At 37.5% G+C, this 19,846-nt stretch overlaps 1 pseudogene; it reads left to right on the top strand.

The window, feature by feature from the left end:
• The first annotated feature begins 200 nt into the window (after nt 1-200).
• LOC122071362 overlaps nt 201-19,846 on the top strand; it is a 29,024-nt pseudogene continuing 9,378 nt past the window's right edge.

Genomic DNA, 19,846 nt, shown 5'->3' with positions numbered 1-19,846 from the left:
TGTTGCGGCTACTGCAAAGGGAAACAACATCGCATCATCATCTGCCATGCAAGAGCGAGATTCCTTTTCTTCAGTCTTCCCCTCTTCTGGGTGGGATTACGAGGTGTTCTTGAGCTTTAGAGGTGAAGACACTCGTAACAATTTCACCGACCACCTCTACAATGCCCTCCACGATATCGGAATCCACATCTTCAAAGACGATGAAAGACTTCGAATTGGAGAAAAGATCAGTCCGGGGGTTCGCTCTGCCATCCACGGCTCCAAAATCGCCATTATCCTTCTCAAAAGACTATGCTTACAGCAAATGGTGTCTTGATGAACTTGTTGAGATCGTGGAGTGCAGGAGGGGCCAAACTGTGATGCCCGTTTTCTACCATGTAGATCCATCGGAGGCCCGAAATCAGACTGGTAGCTATGAGATGGCTTTTCGAAACCACAAGAAGAAATTTGATCAGAAGACCATAAAGGGGTGGAAGAAGGCTATGAGAGAAGTTGGTGCATCGACAGGATGGGATCTGGAGAAGATTGCAAATGGGTAAGTCCAACTGGTCGATCTCTTCACCTTAAAAGCCAAGGATTAAGGTTTAAAACTCGGGGGTTGGCACCATAGTTTGAGAACACGGAATCCGATTCTGGATCAAATTTGGAATCTGGATCGGTCAAGGCCTCACTGATTTTAATCCTAATCCGGAGCGGCCTGGATTGAACAAAAACAACTAAGCCAATCCAATCCAATTTCTCAAACTATGGTGGGCACCGGGTCAATTTTTATACGTATAGTTTTCCCAATTTTCTTGGAATTTAGGATTTTTTTTTGGGGGGGGGGTAGATCAGCTGGTTCAGTGCCAGTCTAGCCAATAATAGACGGAGAGACCAGATCAGGTTCACATAGGAGATTGTTCTCATAGTCTCTGATCCGGGCAAATATTGAAATCCATTATATATAGAAAGAGAAAGTAGATTTCAATTGCCCGAATCAAGGGTGTAGGAGAACAATCTCGTCTGTCAACTTGATAGGGACTCTAGCAGACCTCGTTAACTTGGGATTGAAAGGTCATACTATGCTCAATATTGTTTGGATTGCATTCACCTAATTGTATATATTCTTAAATGCAACGTTTTGGATGAGCTAGCAAACAAGGGCAACATTGTTGCAGGTGGGATGGGCCTGCTCGGGGAATTGATAAATTTTGAACAAATCCAACCTGGTTCATTTTATTCAAAGTTGACCCTAGATTCGGCATGTGCAGCACTCATAAAAGGATTTTCGAGGAAAACATTTATACTGTAAAATAAATTTATTAGGATATTCAGTTAATAATTAGATGTGAAATTGAACATTAGTGTAGTAACTTCTTGAATATCCATCTCACTGTATATACATCAATGATTCTTTACTTCTCGAAATCCAATTTCATAGATTTGAGATGTGTGGTAGAGTTTTTAGTAAAATTGGGTTTTAAGGAAGTCCCCCCATCTTTTTGACTGTAGCTTATTACTCTACATCAATTTATGAGATTGATGTGTCGCTAAGAGCGGTGAAATGTGGAAGATAGTTGAATTTTATAAAAATTTAAGCACCATTCAACAATGGGGATTCAATCGGCCGATCCTCATATGAAAAAAACACTAGTTGAAAGGAATATATAATGGTTCTAGAATTACCTCAATAATATTTCCATGCAGCGAAGAAGATGCGGTTGTCGTACATATTGTTTATGTCCAAACCATGACGATCAAGGATTTGCGACGATCTTGCTAGGCAAATTTCCACCATCCAAATCCAGGGATAGCAATGGAGATCCTTAGACGCACACTCTCCAATGAGACATAAATGAGAGAGAGAGAGAGAGAGAGAGAGAGAGAGAGAGAGAGAGAGAGAGATTAGGTCAAAAGTTAAATTTAATATGACCATAACTCTATATTTATAGAGATATAACCACTAGTTGGTTGGTTTGCCCCGTATGGGCGCTCCATGTGAATTGGATCTATGACCTGATTTGAATTAATATCTCCCACTCGCCCACATTGGGTGGAACTACTCAATTGTTCATTTAGTCTCTCTACCATAGGTGTTGCATCATACAGATAATGGAGTGTGTGATCTAATGAGATAGTATGAGGTTAGGAGTGTTATATCAAGGTTCCATCTAACCAACATAGCACATCACTCAAAAACAATCTGCAACACCCCATACAGTCCAACTACACTAGATCTAACACTCTTGATCCCTTATGATGAGCAATGCTAACCCAAAACATGTAATATGATCATGACTACGTCGAAACATAGTTACGACATGTTGCCTGGGGAATGCGCAACAAAACAAGGGTGTAATATCAAGTAGTTTTTCCTATACGCACATGCCAATCTGACTATTGCCAGCCACTTTTCCATTTATATCTCACGGGACCGCATCATATATGATCTTGAGGAGCAAGTCAAATAACATCATTAGGCATCCTCTTCATGACATGGTTTCTGGTAGCGGGTATCCATAGGAATCACCTCAGTTTGATCCATGTGCCTCACATAGTGATGAAGTAGGGATACATTCACTCACTTTCACAAATGATCGTAATAATGCACATACAATATGAAATGTATACTATAGTGCTTCTCCCACTAAGGTGGGCATGTCATTTATAAGATAAAAAGAACACCATATGAGTTTAGTTCAGTCGCGCTATTAAGTGCCTAACCTGAGTCATTTAACCTGGTCGCCTCCATGGTGCCTGCAACATTAAGTTATAAGCGAGATACACTGAGACGTGAGATCTCTATGTTCGACTATAGATTGGTTTCATCTTAGCTCTAACTAAGGCGTCACTTGGCTTAAAATTTGTTTATTCATCTCCCTTACTATCTCTGAGTGCCAAGGTGAATTGGCTCATTGTACTCATTGTGTCTAAGCTCCAACGCGAATCATCTGTGTGATAAGGTCAAATTAAGTCTAATGATATATGTACAAAATAAAGTTTATACAGACCCAAATCACCCAAGGATGTATATGTCTCATATATATAAATCAAAGAGTGATAAAATAATGTCTAAAGAAATGTCCAAACTCAAAATACAAATCATCCAAGTTGATGTCCTAAGTCCCTAACATGAGTAAGAAAAATGCCCCTCACAATAGATCAACCACCATGCTACTTGTGGAGATATGCTTCAAAATAATTTTTTCTTGTGCAACTATGTCTCGAATGTAGTGATATATGATGTCTATGTGCTTGGATTTTTCATGGAACTTAGGTCCTTAGTGAATGTTAAGATTGTCGTACTCACACTGTACTCGTTCCGCACCTCCAAAATGAGTAGTAAAGACATGGCATTGTAGGAACCTCCTCAATCAAATGGCTTCCTGAATGGTCATCGAGTATGCAATGTTTCGTGAATAGGGCAATATAAGTTTGCTTCTTATTACTCCAAGATACAGCCTCGCCTCCTAAGAAAAATGCATATCTCGAAGTAAATTTGTACTCATCTTTGTCACTAGTCCAATTAGAATCATTGTAACCTCTTTGAGGATGAGATCCGTGGTTCTATAAAGGTGTCGAAAGATTCTTTTCACTGCCTACCAATGACCTAGTCCTAGGTTACTCTAGTAATGACTAATTATACCAACTACGAAGCATATATCTGGACGCGTGCACATAATAATGTACATTAGACTGCTTATCGTTATTTGCATAGGATACTTTAGACATTGGATTCTTCTCCTTATTAATATCAGGGCATTTGTCAAGACTTAAAGTTCATGCCTTATCTATGGGAGTGTCAATAGGTTTAGATTCATCCATGTGGAATCGTTCAAGAATTTTCTTTATGTAAGCCTTTTGAGACAAAGCAACAAAATTCTTGTTGTGATTTGTCACAATCTTAATGCTTAATATAAAGTTAGCTTCTCCCATGTTCTATCCTAAAAGTAGAGGACAATCACCCTTTAGTGGCAACAGTCATCTCCATATCATTCCCAACTAGGAAAATGTCATCAATATACAAGGATAGAATAAGGAAACTTCTATTAGTCTCTTTCAGATAAACATAGTGGTCCTCATCAATCATTTCAAAACCAATAGAGGTAAAGGCATAATGAAATCTAAAGCACCATTGCTGAGACGATTATTTAATGTCATATATAAACGTTTGAGATGGTAGATTTTGCACTCTTGTCCTTTGACGTCAAACCCACCAGTTGATCCATAAATATCTCTTTGTCTAGTTCTCTATTGAGAACTACAGTATTAACATTCATGTAAAAGAGTTTTAAATTTATTTTTACAACAATGTCTAAAATGAGGCAAATTGAGTCAATTCTCACCACTGGGGAAAAATTCTTATCATAGTCTATACCCACTCTTTGGGTATAGCCCTTCCCCACAAGGTGTCCTTATACTTGTCAATTAGACTTTCTTCCTTAGCAGGTGAGGGAGAGTCTCTTGCACAAAAGCGTACTCATTCTCATCCCTTGGAACACAAATGAGAACTTTCCCTGGGTAATGTGTCCAAGAGTGCTCTTACAGATAAAGAAATCCTGATGATCGTCTAGTGGTACACTCCTATCAGGATAATGATCAATCTAACTTTCTCTAGAGATTATAGAATGAGTTGATTCCCTACCCTCGCCAAGAGTAAGTGAAACCTCGCCCTTCAACTCAAAGAGGTCGAGAACCATATTGGCATCACTAGTGCTAGTAAAGTCTATTTCAATAAAGTCGATGTCACCTGACTCTATCTTGGTCATTCCTCCATCAGGATGTTTACCGTATATAACTTTAACTATTTGAATATTCAGAATATCTTATAATGATGTGCTTCCTAGCTCTAGGACCAAGCTTTTCAAAATTATGGAAGATGCTATGAACGTAAATTGTTGAACTCCATAGTCGCATATGCCCCGAGTTGGGCTTCGTGCAATTCTATAACTCATAGGGGGTCAAAAGAACTGACTATGAAGGCACCCAATTAAGGATGTAGGCTATAGTAAAAAGAGTGTGTCCCTCAAAAATATATTGGAAGGTTGATCTGTGCCATCATGGATTTAACCATATCTAAGAGTGCCATATTCCTCCTCTTCATTATACCATTTTGCTGCGGAGTATAAGAAATGATCAATTACTTGCAAATCACCATCTCCTTGCATAATTTTTAAAACTATTCAGATAAATATTCACATCCCCCGTCAGTGTGTAGAGTTTTTAAACTCATGCTCAATTGATTCTCTATCTTTGCCTCAAAGTGTTTGAAGCAATTTAATGCTTCTAACAGTGAGCGATTGGATACACATATTTGTATCACGAATAATTATTAATAAACATAAGAAAGTAAGACATCCTATCCCACAAATGTCTGAGTGGATAAGATTTAAAGGTTGAATAGCTCAGATTGTCTTTTTGAAAGACTTTCAATTAGTCTTATCTGCCAGATATGGCGCACACATAGAGAGGTCAGATTTAGAGAGTGTGTCTAAAATGCCTTCGCTAGCTAACCTAGCTATCCTGTCCCACCCTATATGTTCTAGTTTATCATATCATATGATAGATTCATAATTATTATATCTATTACCCACATAAAAAAACAAATGAAGCAGAATCAATTAAATCTGATCTAAAGAATTCATAAATTAAGGATTCACATCCAACTACATTACCACTCGAATAAAACTCCAAAATGAAACCGTTAATATGGAAAAAGTATCCCAAAGGTAATAATGCAAAAACTGAAAGTAGATTGTGCTGACGCACGCCATGAAAAAGTAAGGTGTTCCCGGTACACATCTTGAGCTGATAAATACCAACTCTTTGAACCGCCTTATTAGTGTTATCCCATGAATACTTTTTAAGATCTGTCCAAAACTCTGTCATAATATACAAAAACCCCTCGATCTCACATTATGTGTTTTTTTTTTTTTGTTTCTGAATCCACAATCCACTCAGACTGTGTATGGACAAGTAAAACATGGGTAAAAAAAATATACAGAGAGAGTGGGATAGAAATAGTACCTTATTCATCTCAGTGCAATCACAAACGAAGTTCCACATCTTTTGACAATTGTAGCATTTGACATTACATAAATCTTTTTTCCTACCATGCTACTCTTTTTCGTATGACAGTCTTGCCCTCTTTTGGTGTTGGTTTTGAGCCTTTTTTGGTTGCCCTGTCTTTTGCATTAAGACATTCTCTTGCCTCTCTGGGTGACTAGGTCACTAATACAGTTTGCCTCTTGGAATCGTGTCTCGAGCTCTACATGCTAAGCAATGTTAGTAAAATTTTAATGCTTTCAATGTGCTTGAGGATGAGCTTTATGGTGCCCTAGGAATCAGGTAATATCCTGATGACCGATTGAACCTGTTGCTTGTTAGTGAGGGTGGTCCTAGCCATGGTTTAAAGTATCTTCGATATGATATGATACCCCTCTGATTCGTATCTTAAATTTAGCCAATTGATACGGATCGATACCGATACTTTAATCCTTGATCTTTAGTGTATAGCCGATACAATACGATACCCTTCTATACGTATCATAAATTTATCCGATCGATACATCGGTCGATACCTATACCTTATTCCTTGGTCCTAGCATCTTTCAACTTTCAAATAATATCCTTAACCTCCATAAGGTGTTCAGGTATAGTGTCCTTAGGGTCCATTTTATAAATCTCAAACTTCAAGGTCATACAACCTTATAGTAGATGTACCTCTAAACGTAATTTTTTGCTTGTCCCATATAGACATAGTTGTAGTGCATTTTTTATAATTACCAATCAGATCATCGTGCACATATTTTAATATAATAAAGTGCGTAGTACGATTCTTTTTCATTGATTGATTGTATGTGTCCATACTGTAAGGTGTTGAGCGATAATACCCTCCACAGGTTTGTCCATAGTAGTGGTCAAATACTCAAGGTAATCTTGTTCATTAAGAAGATATTGTATCCTTTGATGCCACATGTTATACTTGGGTCCAATCATTTTTTCACCTTAGTTGAGGTCCGCAACAACATGATTAGGTGGCCATAACACTACATTCAATAATGCGTAAGGTAAATATCAGGTACGTATGAAATTTTATTTAGAACTTGATTAAAATCAATGGTTCCATACTCCACATGGTGGGATAAAAAATTTTCTAGGCTCATTATCAAATCTCACAAGTGTGCAGCAAAGAAACATATAATTTTAACCGATTTTGAATTAAAATAAGGAGAATTAGTCATCTCCAACCCAAAAAACTATGTCATATAAAAGAGTACGCATGGCTCCCACAGAGGAACCCGATCGATAATTAAAGTGACATGTTGAGGTAGTGTAAGCATATAATATATAGTGCGAGGTGCTTTCCTTTGGAAGTCATCTCAAAAAATTTAATTATATTATCCCAATAAAAAAACTTGTAAAAAGTCACATTACATTAATCTACTAAGTAGGGAGCACTACATTTTACATCACATGCGAAGATTAGCTTTAACATACATATATAAGAATATGTCCACTTGAATAAAATACCAATTATGATCTCTTACCCTTAAGAATGAATAAACAACCATATTACGATGAGTGAAGATCGATCATGCATCATAACTAATGGAGTGTGTCAAAGTCAGGAGGGTATGGTTTAGTTAGCAGTATACAAAAGAACACATACTAAGATAGATTAAAGGAGTAAAAAAGAACAATTTATTATGTCTTCTCAAACCTTGCAACCAACCCAAGGATAGCATATTTTGTCTGACTAGGATAGCAACAATATTTTTAATGGTTATATAAACAATGTCGTACATTATTCAAAAAGCTTTAATAAGTAATCCCTTATATATATATATATATATATATACCGAGTAACAGGATCGATCTACACCAAAATCCAGGGAAATAGGGTTCTCCTAGTTTTGTATAGTGAGAAGAACGAGACCAGTGCAATACCGTACTCTGATCCAGGCAAAAAAGCGATCACTAGGATGGGTGCGATATCTTACCTAGATCTAATTTGTGCAGAATTTAAGATAAACAAACAAACGAAATAACATCATAAACTCAAAATAAGAATATAAAATAAAAGCTGCTCAACCAGATCTATTTTCCAGAATCAAGAGGCACGACTATAGGCTTTGATTTGGAGATAGAACAAGAAGCAACTTGTATACAAAATGAAAATGCAGAAAATAATGATGCAATTTGAAAGTAAACTTTACTAATAATATTTGGAGACTTTGTTACAAGGCTTGGGTAGGCTTAGGTTGGAGGATTTGAGGAGAAGAAGGGTATTTGGATCTTTGATGGAGCTTTAAGTTGTTGGAGCTAACCTTTGAGGGCAATTGGACTTGGAAGGGATGATCGGACCTTGGAATTATTGTTAAAGACCGACGGAGCACTTGGAAGTCCAACAGAGCTTGAAGATCTTGAAGGACTAAGAGGGGCGATCCTTGGGGAGCTTCTCTCTCTTAATTCTATCTCTTAGGAGAATTTTTTCCAGTGGCTCGGGAGAAGGGCTAGTGTCCCTTTTATAGAATAAGGAGACACATTTACATGTCATTTGAGTTTACAGCGCATTTGGTTTTCATTTGTCACTATTCTAAATTACATTTGGTACAGTACCAAATTACATTTCATTTGGTACCATGCACTTGAATTTGGGAAATTGTTTGAGGGCACTGTTGGCACCGAAAGATGAGATTGATTCCATCCTTTGATTTTGGAATCTTCTATCTTGGCTGTTGAAATGGTACCTTTGATCTTGCTCTTTGAAATAGAATTTTCAATGATCTTACCACGGCATTCCACGTGTCAGAGCCACTGTTCTCCGTATTTTGATCAAGGGGTTTGTACCATATTTGACTGAGCCTGGTATTGGCCTGACTGTCCTTTGACCTGTGACAGTAACAGTACCACCTTTCCTCTAAGAGGTTGTCCGTGGTTATCTGACTAGGTGAGTTTTTTAACATCACCGGTCAGCTAGTTTAAGACTGTCCTAGCAGACGTTGAAGACCAAATCAGCGTTTGGTCGAAGATTTTGATTTTGAAGTAGCCCGGTGAGATTTTCGAGAGGTTACTTCTTTGAATTTAGCGGAGGATGATGCCTTGGAACTGGTATGCTCATCATCTGATTTATCCTCACAGGGGTTTTGGGCCATTTGTTCACTATGACAGTGAGCCAGCATGGAGCCTTTGATAGAACTAAAACTATAGGCACCATCACTCGAGCCTCCTTCATCTTCTGAGTCAGAACCGAGCTCGGCGAGGCGAGCAAGCAGGGCTTCCTTCTCACTTTTGATACTGGACTTTGATGAGGTTGGGAGGGCCGGAATTGGTTTAAGGCCCGTAAGACTTTGAATGAGTGTTGTCTTTTAGCATTTGGAGACGTCACAGTTGTCCCACCATTTAACATTAAAAATCCAGTAGAGGACTGGGGCAACCCAATCGGGGGTCTGGAAATCATTGATCTCATATTCTTAGAATAGGATACATGCCAGACGACAGTGGAGAAAAAACCAGAGGAGGTTAGGTTGGTGAGGATATAGTGTGGAGTGTTTGTAAAATATTTGGTAAGAATCTTGAATTTACGGTGGGAGGATGTCAAACATAGGACCATATTGATCTCACCACCGAGGGAACCAGAGGGGAATTTGGTTATTGAATTTGTAATCAAAATAGAAAAACCATGAATGGCGGTTAATCCTGTTTTGGAAGCAGAAGGATTTTTACCATGCCTCTTGGTAATCATAATAGGTGTAACCAGGAGGGTTATAAGTATTTGAAAAATTTTGTGTGCTGAGAGGATGATTCTTCCAATCTTGGAAGCTGAGGATTTTACAAATGGTTATAGTGGTGTGAGTAACCAAGGATTTGTCATTTTTGTCAAAATTTAGTTTGAATCTGACAGAATCAGTATCTACGAGGATGTACTCGTAGAATTCTTGTGTCTTTGCAGCAGAGGGGGAATAAAAATGCCACCCTTGGAAGAAAAAACTTTAAGATATATTGATTGGTGAATCAATGTAATTTTGGAGAGATTCTTCAATCGTGAAGAGATCTTTTTTGAAGGGTTTTTCATGATATTGAATTTTGATTTTAGATCCTTGAGCTGTTTGGAGGGGTTTGGTTTGGGTTGTTTGAAGGCTAGAGCTGGTCTTCTTTGTAGTTTGGATGGATCCAACTACCGAGGAAAGGACAACGGCATGGGAATATGGCCAGTTAGTGGAAGTCAATAGTGATTGGCTACAGGTGACAATTTGGTTTGAAGGTGCGGCAGTAGTGTCATAGCTGGATTTAGATTTGACAAGGGAGTTTGAAGTAACGGACTCTTTTGGAGGAGCCATTTTGAGGAGATTGATTTGAGGAGATTGGCCCTGTAAGAATTCATGGGTAAGAAAATCAGGAATAGAGTTGGATTCTCCTTTAATATAATCAATTTGAAATTCAAAGATTGAAAGTAATGCTTGCCATCAGGCAAAAATTTGCTTAGATGCAAGGTTTGAAACATCATTTTGTAAAACAAACTTAGTGCGCTGCAATCAATGCGAACTAAAAATGGTTTATTTAACAATGCATTTTGAAATTTTTAGATGCAAAGAACTATAGATAGAATTTCCTTCTTAATGGTACTGTAATTCTTTTGAGCAGAATTCCAGATACCAGAAGTAAATTGTACTAACTGTTCTTTGTCTTCATTAGGGAGTTTTTGTTTGAGAATTCCACCATATCCAATGTCTGAGGCATCGGTTTCGACTATTTTAAAAGCCTTAGGGTTTGGAATGAATAGGCAGGGAATTTCTTTAACCATTTTCTTGATAGTTTGGATGGCAGTAGTTTGGGCCGTCGACTAGGGAATCAGATTCTTCTTAAGCCGAAGATGCAAAGGTTCAACAATCTTACTAATTTGAGGAAGAAAGTCATGGACGTAATTTAAGCATCTAAGGAATCTTTATAGTTGAGTTTTATCCAAAATCTGGTCTGGGAATTTTTCACCAAAAGTAATGGCACGATCATTAGGGGTTAAGGTACCTTTTTCGATCAGGTGGCTAAGGAAACGAACTTTGGTTAGAAAAAACTCCATTTTTATTTTTAAAAGGACAATGCCATTTGATTTAATAATTTGGTAAAAAATTCTTAAATGTTTAAAATACTGAATCAGAAAAGACTAGGACATCATCAATGTAGACAATTGTAAATTGTCCATAAGAATTAAAAATGTCATTCATGATCTTTTGAAATTCACTAGGAGTATTTTTAAGGCTGAATGGCATGACATTCCATTCATACAGGCCGAAGGGAGTTGTAAATGTAGTCTTGTATCTATCTATTTCATGAATCTGGATCTGCCAAAATCCGGATTTCATGTCGAATTTAGAAAAGATTTTGGCTTGATATATTCTTTGTAGAAGATCATTTTGGTTTGGAATTGGGTATCTAACCCACTGAAGGGCATCATTTAAGGGTTTGTAATTAACAACTAATCTGGGAGTTCCTCGTTCAATTTTGACAGCTTTGTTAACGTAAAAAGCTGTACAACTCCAAGGAGAAGTACTAGGCCGAATGAGATTTTTGGCTATGAGGTCATTAATTTCTATTTTGCATGTTTCTAAAAGAATTTGGTTCATTTGAGCAGGTCGGGCTTTGGTAGGAATTTGGAGGTCCAAAAAACCCAAAGCATAAGGAAGGGATACCATATGCTGCTTACGATGCCAAAAGGCATCAGGGACGTCAGGAAAAAGGTCAAGTTCGAACTTAGACCGAATTTGGTTAATTTGATGAATGGTTTTGAGATTTTTAAGTTGTTCCGAGATTTTTTGATGGAGAACTTCTGCTTTAAGAAAATTTAATTGTTTGGTTTTATTAATATTTTGATTAATGGGAATTTGAGCTTGTAAGAAAGGGAAAACAATTTTTTTACCTTTAAACTTTGTTGTAATACCATCTTGGGTTATTTTGAAAGGTTTGATTTTTTCTAAGAAAGATTGACCAAGAATTATGGTTTGGTCAAGATCTTTTGCTAAAATGAAAGTTGGGGAAGGCAAGTGAGGCAACCACAAGTTCTAATGTGCTCCATTATGATGAACAAATAACAGATCTGGACAAACGACTTAAAAAATGGGACATGTCAAAGATTTCACAAAAAGAAGTTTATGAAAAAGACTGACTTTCCTTTGAAACCATCAAAACTATTGAACAAACTATAAACTTCACCCCAGAAACTAAAGAGATCACCCTCTTTGACCCAAGGTCTTTACAAGACCTTTACCTCAAACACAAATTCAATTATGTCCATGTTGGACTTGTCCAAGTTGCCATCAAACCTCTTTATCGTGAAGGTCTTAACCCATCCCTTTTGTTAGCCCTTCGTGATCAAAGATTTCTTGAATTCAATGATTCCCTTCTGGGAGCCATTGAAACAAGCTTCTGCTATGGACCTATCCATTTCAATGTTTACCCAAACATGTCTATAGCCTTAGAGGACCCAAATATCCTTCACTCTCTAAAAATCAACACCAAAACCCACGGATATAAGATGATGCATGAGTCTGTTCCCATCTCCATCATCCACCGCATCAAATATAAGGCCATGAAAATTGTCAAACCCCGAGCTCTCAAATGCTCTCCTAAAGGACAAACCCCTACCTAGAAACTGATTGTCTTCAGGGCCAAATTGTTTACCCAAAATTGGTTCAATGGAAAGATATATCTTTTCCTACTGAATGGCAGCTGCAAACGACTACTATTCCACCTCAAGTTTCAAATACTAATATCCAGTCTATTTCCCAAAACTCAAACGGATTGGTTACTCTTAGGTTTAATAGACAACCACCTCCTTTTGTCTACCAAAGTTCTCGAAGGTCATGCTCAGATGCTTCACCCTCTTCTGATTCTTTCCATTGGATTCCTCCTATTAGGACTCCACCCCCAATGTCAAATCTTTCTGGAATACACTCCGCCCAAAATGTTGTTCACGGTATATATGATGTTTCATCTACCCAATCTGAACAACAACAAACTGACCAAAACCAACCCCAATCTCCGACATCATCCGATGTGGCTCCACCCCAACGTGACCCATGTGTCCATATGCTTCAAACTAATAGTGAATATTAAATAGACAAACCATTTCTCAGAACCGATTTTGAATCACTCAAAAAATAAACAAAAACGTGATTGGTTCTTTAAAACTTTTAATCTTAAACAACAAACCCAAATTAGAACAAATTGGTATGACTTTATGACAAATCTTAAAACAAATGTTTTCTTTTTTACTTATTTTGATATTTATGCTTAGGATAATAATATTGATTACACCTGGCATAATCAAATCTCTACCCAAAATGCTACACATAAATCTTGGACCCTTAGCACCGGTCCAACTACTATTGCTATCCATCCCTCGGTAGAAAGCATCAAATATGCCTTTAAAAATGCCAAATTAACAGCCTCTTCGTTCAAAGTTGCTGAACAAGATGATCCAAATAGAAAACAAATTGAATAATTAAATTTTACAAATTTAAGTCTTCAAACCATCGGTGATCAACTCTCCCGAGTTGAATGCCTGGTCCAACCAAAACCGCTAGCCTCTTCATCCATGACTCCGGCCCTGGTTCTACCTTCAATTCCTATTTTCAAACCTTATGATATTCCACTACAACAAAGAAAGTTACTTAACAAAGCATATTTATTAGACCATCATCGTCTCACAACCCTAAAGGCTCCCAATAGACCAAACCAATCGACTACTGAGTCAGTCATCCGATAAATCGATGTCCTTACCAAATACTCTTCTGACTCTTCCTCTAATTCAGAAGATGAGTCTAATATTTTCCCTCAAATCAATCAAATTGATCAAAGTTCAACACAACACCCAATCTTCCCTGACCTTCAAATTGAAGCTAGAGGAACCGCTCCTCAGGCTTCCTACCAAAGTGGTATCATCTATGAGTGGAACATAGATGGTTTGTTCGAACATAATCTCATGAAAAAACTACAAGAAATGACTATAGTCAGCAATGCACATCGTATCAAGAATACGAAAGATAGTGCAGTTGCTACTTTACTTATTTCTGGTTTTACTGGCCAATTCAAAGGTTGGTGGGATTATGTCCTGATTGACAACCAAAAAATTGAAATTTTAATTGCAATTCAAACTTCCCCTGATGGAACCCCCCTTCTCAACGATGTAGGTGAACCCATAAAAGATGTTATTAATACTCTTATTTTCAACATAGCTAATTACTTCTTAGGTAATCCTTCTCATCTCAAAGATAGAACTGCCGAACAATTATCAAACCTTAGGTGCAAAAAATTACATGATTTCAAATGGTACAAAGACACCTTCCTAACCAAAGTCCTGACCAGACCTGATGCTAATCGTCCTTTTTGGAAAGAAAAGTTCCTTACAGGTCTTCCAACCCTTTTTTCTAAAAATTTTAAACAAAGACTTCGCAAAGAAAATGATGGGATCATCCCATACGATCAAATGACCTACGGTCAAATAATCAACTTAATTCATGAAGAAAGTTTAGCCCTTTGTACTGATATTAGGTTAAGAAAACAAATTTTATAAACGTGAATTAGGAGGCTTCTGTGAACAGTTCGGCTTTGCCCCCTTTAGACCTCCAACAAAACATAAACATAAACATAAATCTTCCTGCAAATATTATAAAGATTTTTACAAATCAAAGAAGTATGTTTCTCGCAATCCATTCACTACTCCTGAATTCTATCAAAAGTCTTCTTCAAAACCAAGATATAACAAATACAAGGGGCCTTTCAAGGCACCTAAAAATCAAAAAGAGTTTAGACAAAACCCAAATTCTCAAGGATGCTTTAAGTGTGGCAAGCCTGGTCACATTGCCAAATATTGTTGAGTTTCTAAAAGAATTAATTCTTTACATATATCTGAACAAGATAAAACCAAATCCTTGCTCTATTCCAAGAAACTTCTTCCTCCTCTTCTCATGAAGAAACTTGCAAACTTAACCAAGTTCAAGCCTCTGAGCACCCGACTTCTAGTTCAACTGATAATGAGAATTTTCAAGCATGTGCTTGTGATTCTTGCATTATTGGATTAAGCTGTGAAGATTGTGCTCCCAAATCCGTCCAGATGCTTCATGCATCTCCCCAAACTAATATTTTCGAATTTATTGACAATCTGACAGACCCAGAACAAAAGAAGGCCTATCTTGAACAACTTAAACAAACTATTTCTACCCAAAATACTCCCCAACCTTATAATCTTCAAGAAATAATGCAAAAGTTTGAAAAACTTCCAAAGCCTTCTACCTCCGATCATTCTAGCCGAATCAAAACTCTTGAAATTACTACTGCAACCTTGCAGTATGAAATCAAGAATATCAAGCATCAACTATCTCTTCTTAATCGACAACAAAACCAACAAGCCTCTTTATCAAATATTGAACCTTCTACAAATCCTTTTTCGGCTCATGAATCATCTAATCCATAACCCCCTTCTGGTTTTGTGGCTTCCATTACTTGTCAAAATTGGTACATCCACATAACCTTGGTGGTTAATGCCTCATACAAATTCTCGACCATTTCCCTTGTTGATTCTGGGGCCCAGCTCAACTGCATCAATGAAGGTGCTATCCCAACCCAGTTCTATGAACGAACAATCCAATGCCTCAATACAACTAATGGGTCTGGGTCGAATGTCCAATATAAACTATCAAATATCCACGTCAGAAAAACAAAGGCCTTTGCCTTATCCAAATTTTCATTTTAGAAAAAGATCTCGACCAAATCATAATTCTTGGTCAACCTTTCTTAGACAAAATCAAACCTTTCAAAATAACCCAAGATGGTATTACAACAAAGTTTAAAGGTCAAAAAATTGTTTTCCCTTTCTTACAAGCTCAAACTCCCATTAATCAAAATATTAATAAAACCAAACAATTAAATTTTCTTAAAGCAGAACTTCTCCATCAAAGAATCTCAAAACAACTTAAAAATCCCAAAACCATTCATCAAATTAACCAAATTCGGTCTAAGTTTGAACTTGACCTTTGTTCTGACGTCCTTGATGCCTTTTGGCGTCGCAAGCAGCATATGGTATCCCTTCCTTATGCTTCGGGTTTTTCGGACCTCCAAATTCCTACCAAACTCGACCTGCTCAAATGAACCAAACTCTTTTAGAAACATGCAAAATAGAAATTAATGACCTCCTGGCCAAAAAGCTCATTCGGCCTAATACTTCACCTTGGAGTTGTACAGCTTTTTATATTAACAAAGTTTCCGAAATTAAAAGAGGAACCCTAGATTAGTTGTCAATTACAAACCCTTAAATGATGCCCTCCAATGGGTTAGATACCCAATTCCAAACCAAAAGGATCTTCTACAAAGAATATATCAAGCCAAAGTCTTTTCTAAATTCGACATGAAATCCAGATTTTTGCAAATCCAGATTCATGAAATAGATAGATATAAGACTGTATTTACAACTCCCTTCTGCCTGTATGAATGGAATGTCATGCCATTCGGCCTTAAAAATGCTCCTAGTGAATTTCAAAAGATCATGAATGACATCTTCAATTCTTATGGATAATTTATGATTGTCTACATTGATGATGTCCTAGTTTTTTCTGATTCAGTAGAACAACATTTTAAACATTTAAGAATTTTTTACCAAACTATTAAATCAAATGGCCTTGCCCTTTCAAAAAGAAAAGTGGAGTTCTTTCTAACCAAAGTTCATTTTCTTGGCCACCTGATCGAAAAAGGTACCTTAATCCCTATCGATCATGCCATTACTTTTGGTGAAAAATTCTCAGACCAGATTTTGAACAAAACTCAACTACAAAGATTCCTTGAAAGCTTAAATTACGTCTGTGATTTTCTTCCTCAGATTAGTAAGATTGCCAAACCTTTGTATCTTTGGCTTAAGAATAATCCGATTCCTTGGTCGACGGCCCAAACTACTACCGTCCAAACTATCAAGAAAATGGTTAAAGAAATTCCCTACCTATTTATTCCAAATCCTGGGCTTTTAAAATAGTCGAAACCGATGCCTCAGACATTGGATATGGTGAAATTCTCAAACAAAAACTCCCTAATGAAGACAAAGAATAGTTAGTTCAATTTACTTCTGGTATCTGGAATTCTGCTCAAAAGAATTATAGTACCATTAAGAAGGAAATTCTATCTATAGTTCTTTGCATCTAAAAATTTCAAAATGCATTGTTAAATAAACCATTTTTAGTTCGTATTGATTGCAGCGCACTAAGTTTGTTTTACAAAATGATGTTTCAAACCTTGTATTTAAGCAAATTTTTGCTCGATGGCAAGCTTTACTTTTAATCTTTGAATTTCAAATTGATTATATTAAAGGAAAATCCAACTCTATCCCTAATTTTATTACCCGTGAATTCTTACAGGGCCAATCTCCTCAAAATGGCTCCTCCAAAAGAGTTTGTTTCTTCAAACTCCCTTGTCAAATCCAAATCTAGCTACCGCACTATTGCCGCACCTTCAAACCAAATTGTCACCCGTAGCCAATCACAGTTGGCTTCCACTAACTGGCCATATTCCCATGTCGTTGTCCTTTTCTCGGCAGTCAGACCCGTCCAAACCACAAACAAGACTAGCTCTAGCCTTCGAACAACCCAAGCCAAACCCCTCCAAACAGCTTAAGGATCTAAAATCAAAAGTTAATATCATGAAAAACCCTTAAAAGAAGATCTCTTCACGATTGAAGAATCTCTCTAAAATTATATTGATTCACCTTTCAATATAGCTTAAAGGATTTTCTTCCAAGGGTAGCATTTTTATTCCCCCTCTGCTACAAAGACACAAGAATTCTACGAGTACATCCTCGTAGATACTGATTCTGTCAGATTCAAACTAAATTTTGACAAAAATGACAAATCTCTAGTTACTCACACCACTATAACCATTTGCAAAATCCTCAGCCTCCAAGATTGGAAGAATCATCCTCTCACCACACAAAAATTTTCAAATACTTATAACCCTCCTGGTTACACCTACTATGATTATCAAGAGGCATGGTACAAAGCGTTCTGCTTCCAAAACAGGATTAACTGTCATTCATGGTTTTTCTGTTTTGATTACAAATTCAATAACTAAACTCCCCTCTGGTTCCCTCGGTGGTGGGATCAATATGGTCCTATGTTTGACATCCTCCCACCGCAAATTCAAGATTCTTACAAAATATTTTGCAAACACTCCACACCATATCCTCACCAACCTGACCTCCTCCGATTTTTTCTCCACTGTCGTCTGGCATGGATCCTATTCTGGGAATATGAGATCAATGATTTGCAGACCCCCGATTGGTTTGCCCCAGTCCTCTGCTGGATTTTTAATGTCAAATGGTGGGACAACTGTGACGTCTCTAAATACGAAAATACGACACTCATTCAAAGTCTTACAGGCCTCAAACCAGTTCCGACCCTTCCAACCTCATCAAAATCCAGTATCAAAAGTGAGAAGGAAGCCCTGTTTGCTTGCCTCACCGAGCTCGGTTCCGACTCAGAAGATGAAGGAGGCTTGAGTGATAGTGCCTATAGTCTTAGTTCTATCAAAGGCTCCATGCTGACTCACTATCATAGTAAACAAATGGCCCAAAACCCTACGAGGATGAACCGGATGATGAGCATACCAGTTCCAAGGCATCATCCTCCAGTAAATTCAAAGAAGTAACCTCTCGAAAATCCCGTCGGACTACTTCAAAATCAAAATCTTCGACCAAACGCTGATTTGGTCCTCAACGTCTTCTAGGACGGTCTTAAACTAGCTGACCGGTGATGTCAAAAAACTCACCTAGTTAGATAACCACGGACAATCTCTTAGAGAAAAGGTGGTACTGTTACTATCCTAGGTCAAAGGACAATCAAGCCAATACCAGGCTCAGTCAAATATGGTACAAATCCATTGATCAAACCAATACGGAGAACAGTGTCTCTGACACGTGGAATGCCGTGGTAAGATCATTGAAGATTCCATTTCAAAGAGCAAGATCAAAGGTACCATTTCAACGGCCAAGATAGAAGATTCTAAAATCAAAGGATGGAATCAATCTCATCTTTCGGCGCCAACAGTGCCATCAAACAGTTCCCCAAATTCAAGTGCACAGTACCAAATGAAATGTAATTCGGTACTGTTCCAAATGTAATTTAGAATAGTGACAAATGAAACCCAAATGAGCCACAAACTCAAATGACATGTAAATGTGTCTCCTTATTCTATAAAAGGGACACTACCCCTTCTCCCAGGCCACTTGAAAAAATTCTCCTAAGAGATAGAATTAAGAGAGAGAAGCTCCCCAAGGATCGCCCCTCTTAGTCCTTCAAGATCTTCAAGCTCCGCCGGACTTCCAAGTGCTCCGCTGGCCTTCAACAACAACTCCAAGGTTCGATCATCCCTTCTAAGTCCGATTGCCCTCAAAGATTAGCTCCAACAACCCAAAGCTCTATCAAAGATCCAAATACCCTTCTTCGCTTCAAATCCTCCAACCTAAGCCTACCCAAGCCTTATAACAAAGTCTCCAAATATTATTAGTAAAGTTTACTTTCAAATTGCATCATTATTTTCTGCATTTTCACTTTGTATATAGCTTGCTTCTTGTTCTATCTTCAGATCAAATCCTGCAGTCGTGCCTCTTGATTTTGGAAAATAGATCCGGTTAAACAACTTTTATTTTATGTTCTTATTTGAGTTTATGATTTTGTTTCTTTTGTTTGTTTATCTTAAATTCTGCACAAATTAGATCTAGGTAAGATATCGCACCCATCCTAGTGATCGCTTTCTTGCCTGGATAGGAGTACGGTATTGCACCGATCTCCTTCTTCTCACCATATAGAACTAGGAGAACCCTATTTCCCTA

This window comes from Macadamia integrifolia, unplaced genomic scaffold, assembly GCF_013358625.1.
Source record: "Macadamia integrifolia cultivar HAES 741 unplaced genomic scaffold, SCU_Mint_v3 scaffold_216A, whole genome shotgun sequence".
Lineage (NCBI taxonomy): Eukaryota > Viridiplantae > Streptophyta > Magnoliopsida > Proteales > Proteaceae > Macadamia > Macadamia integrifolia.
Note: the sequence above shows the minus strand (reverse complement) of the source record. Positions and strands in the feature narration are given on the sequence as shown.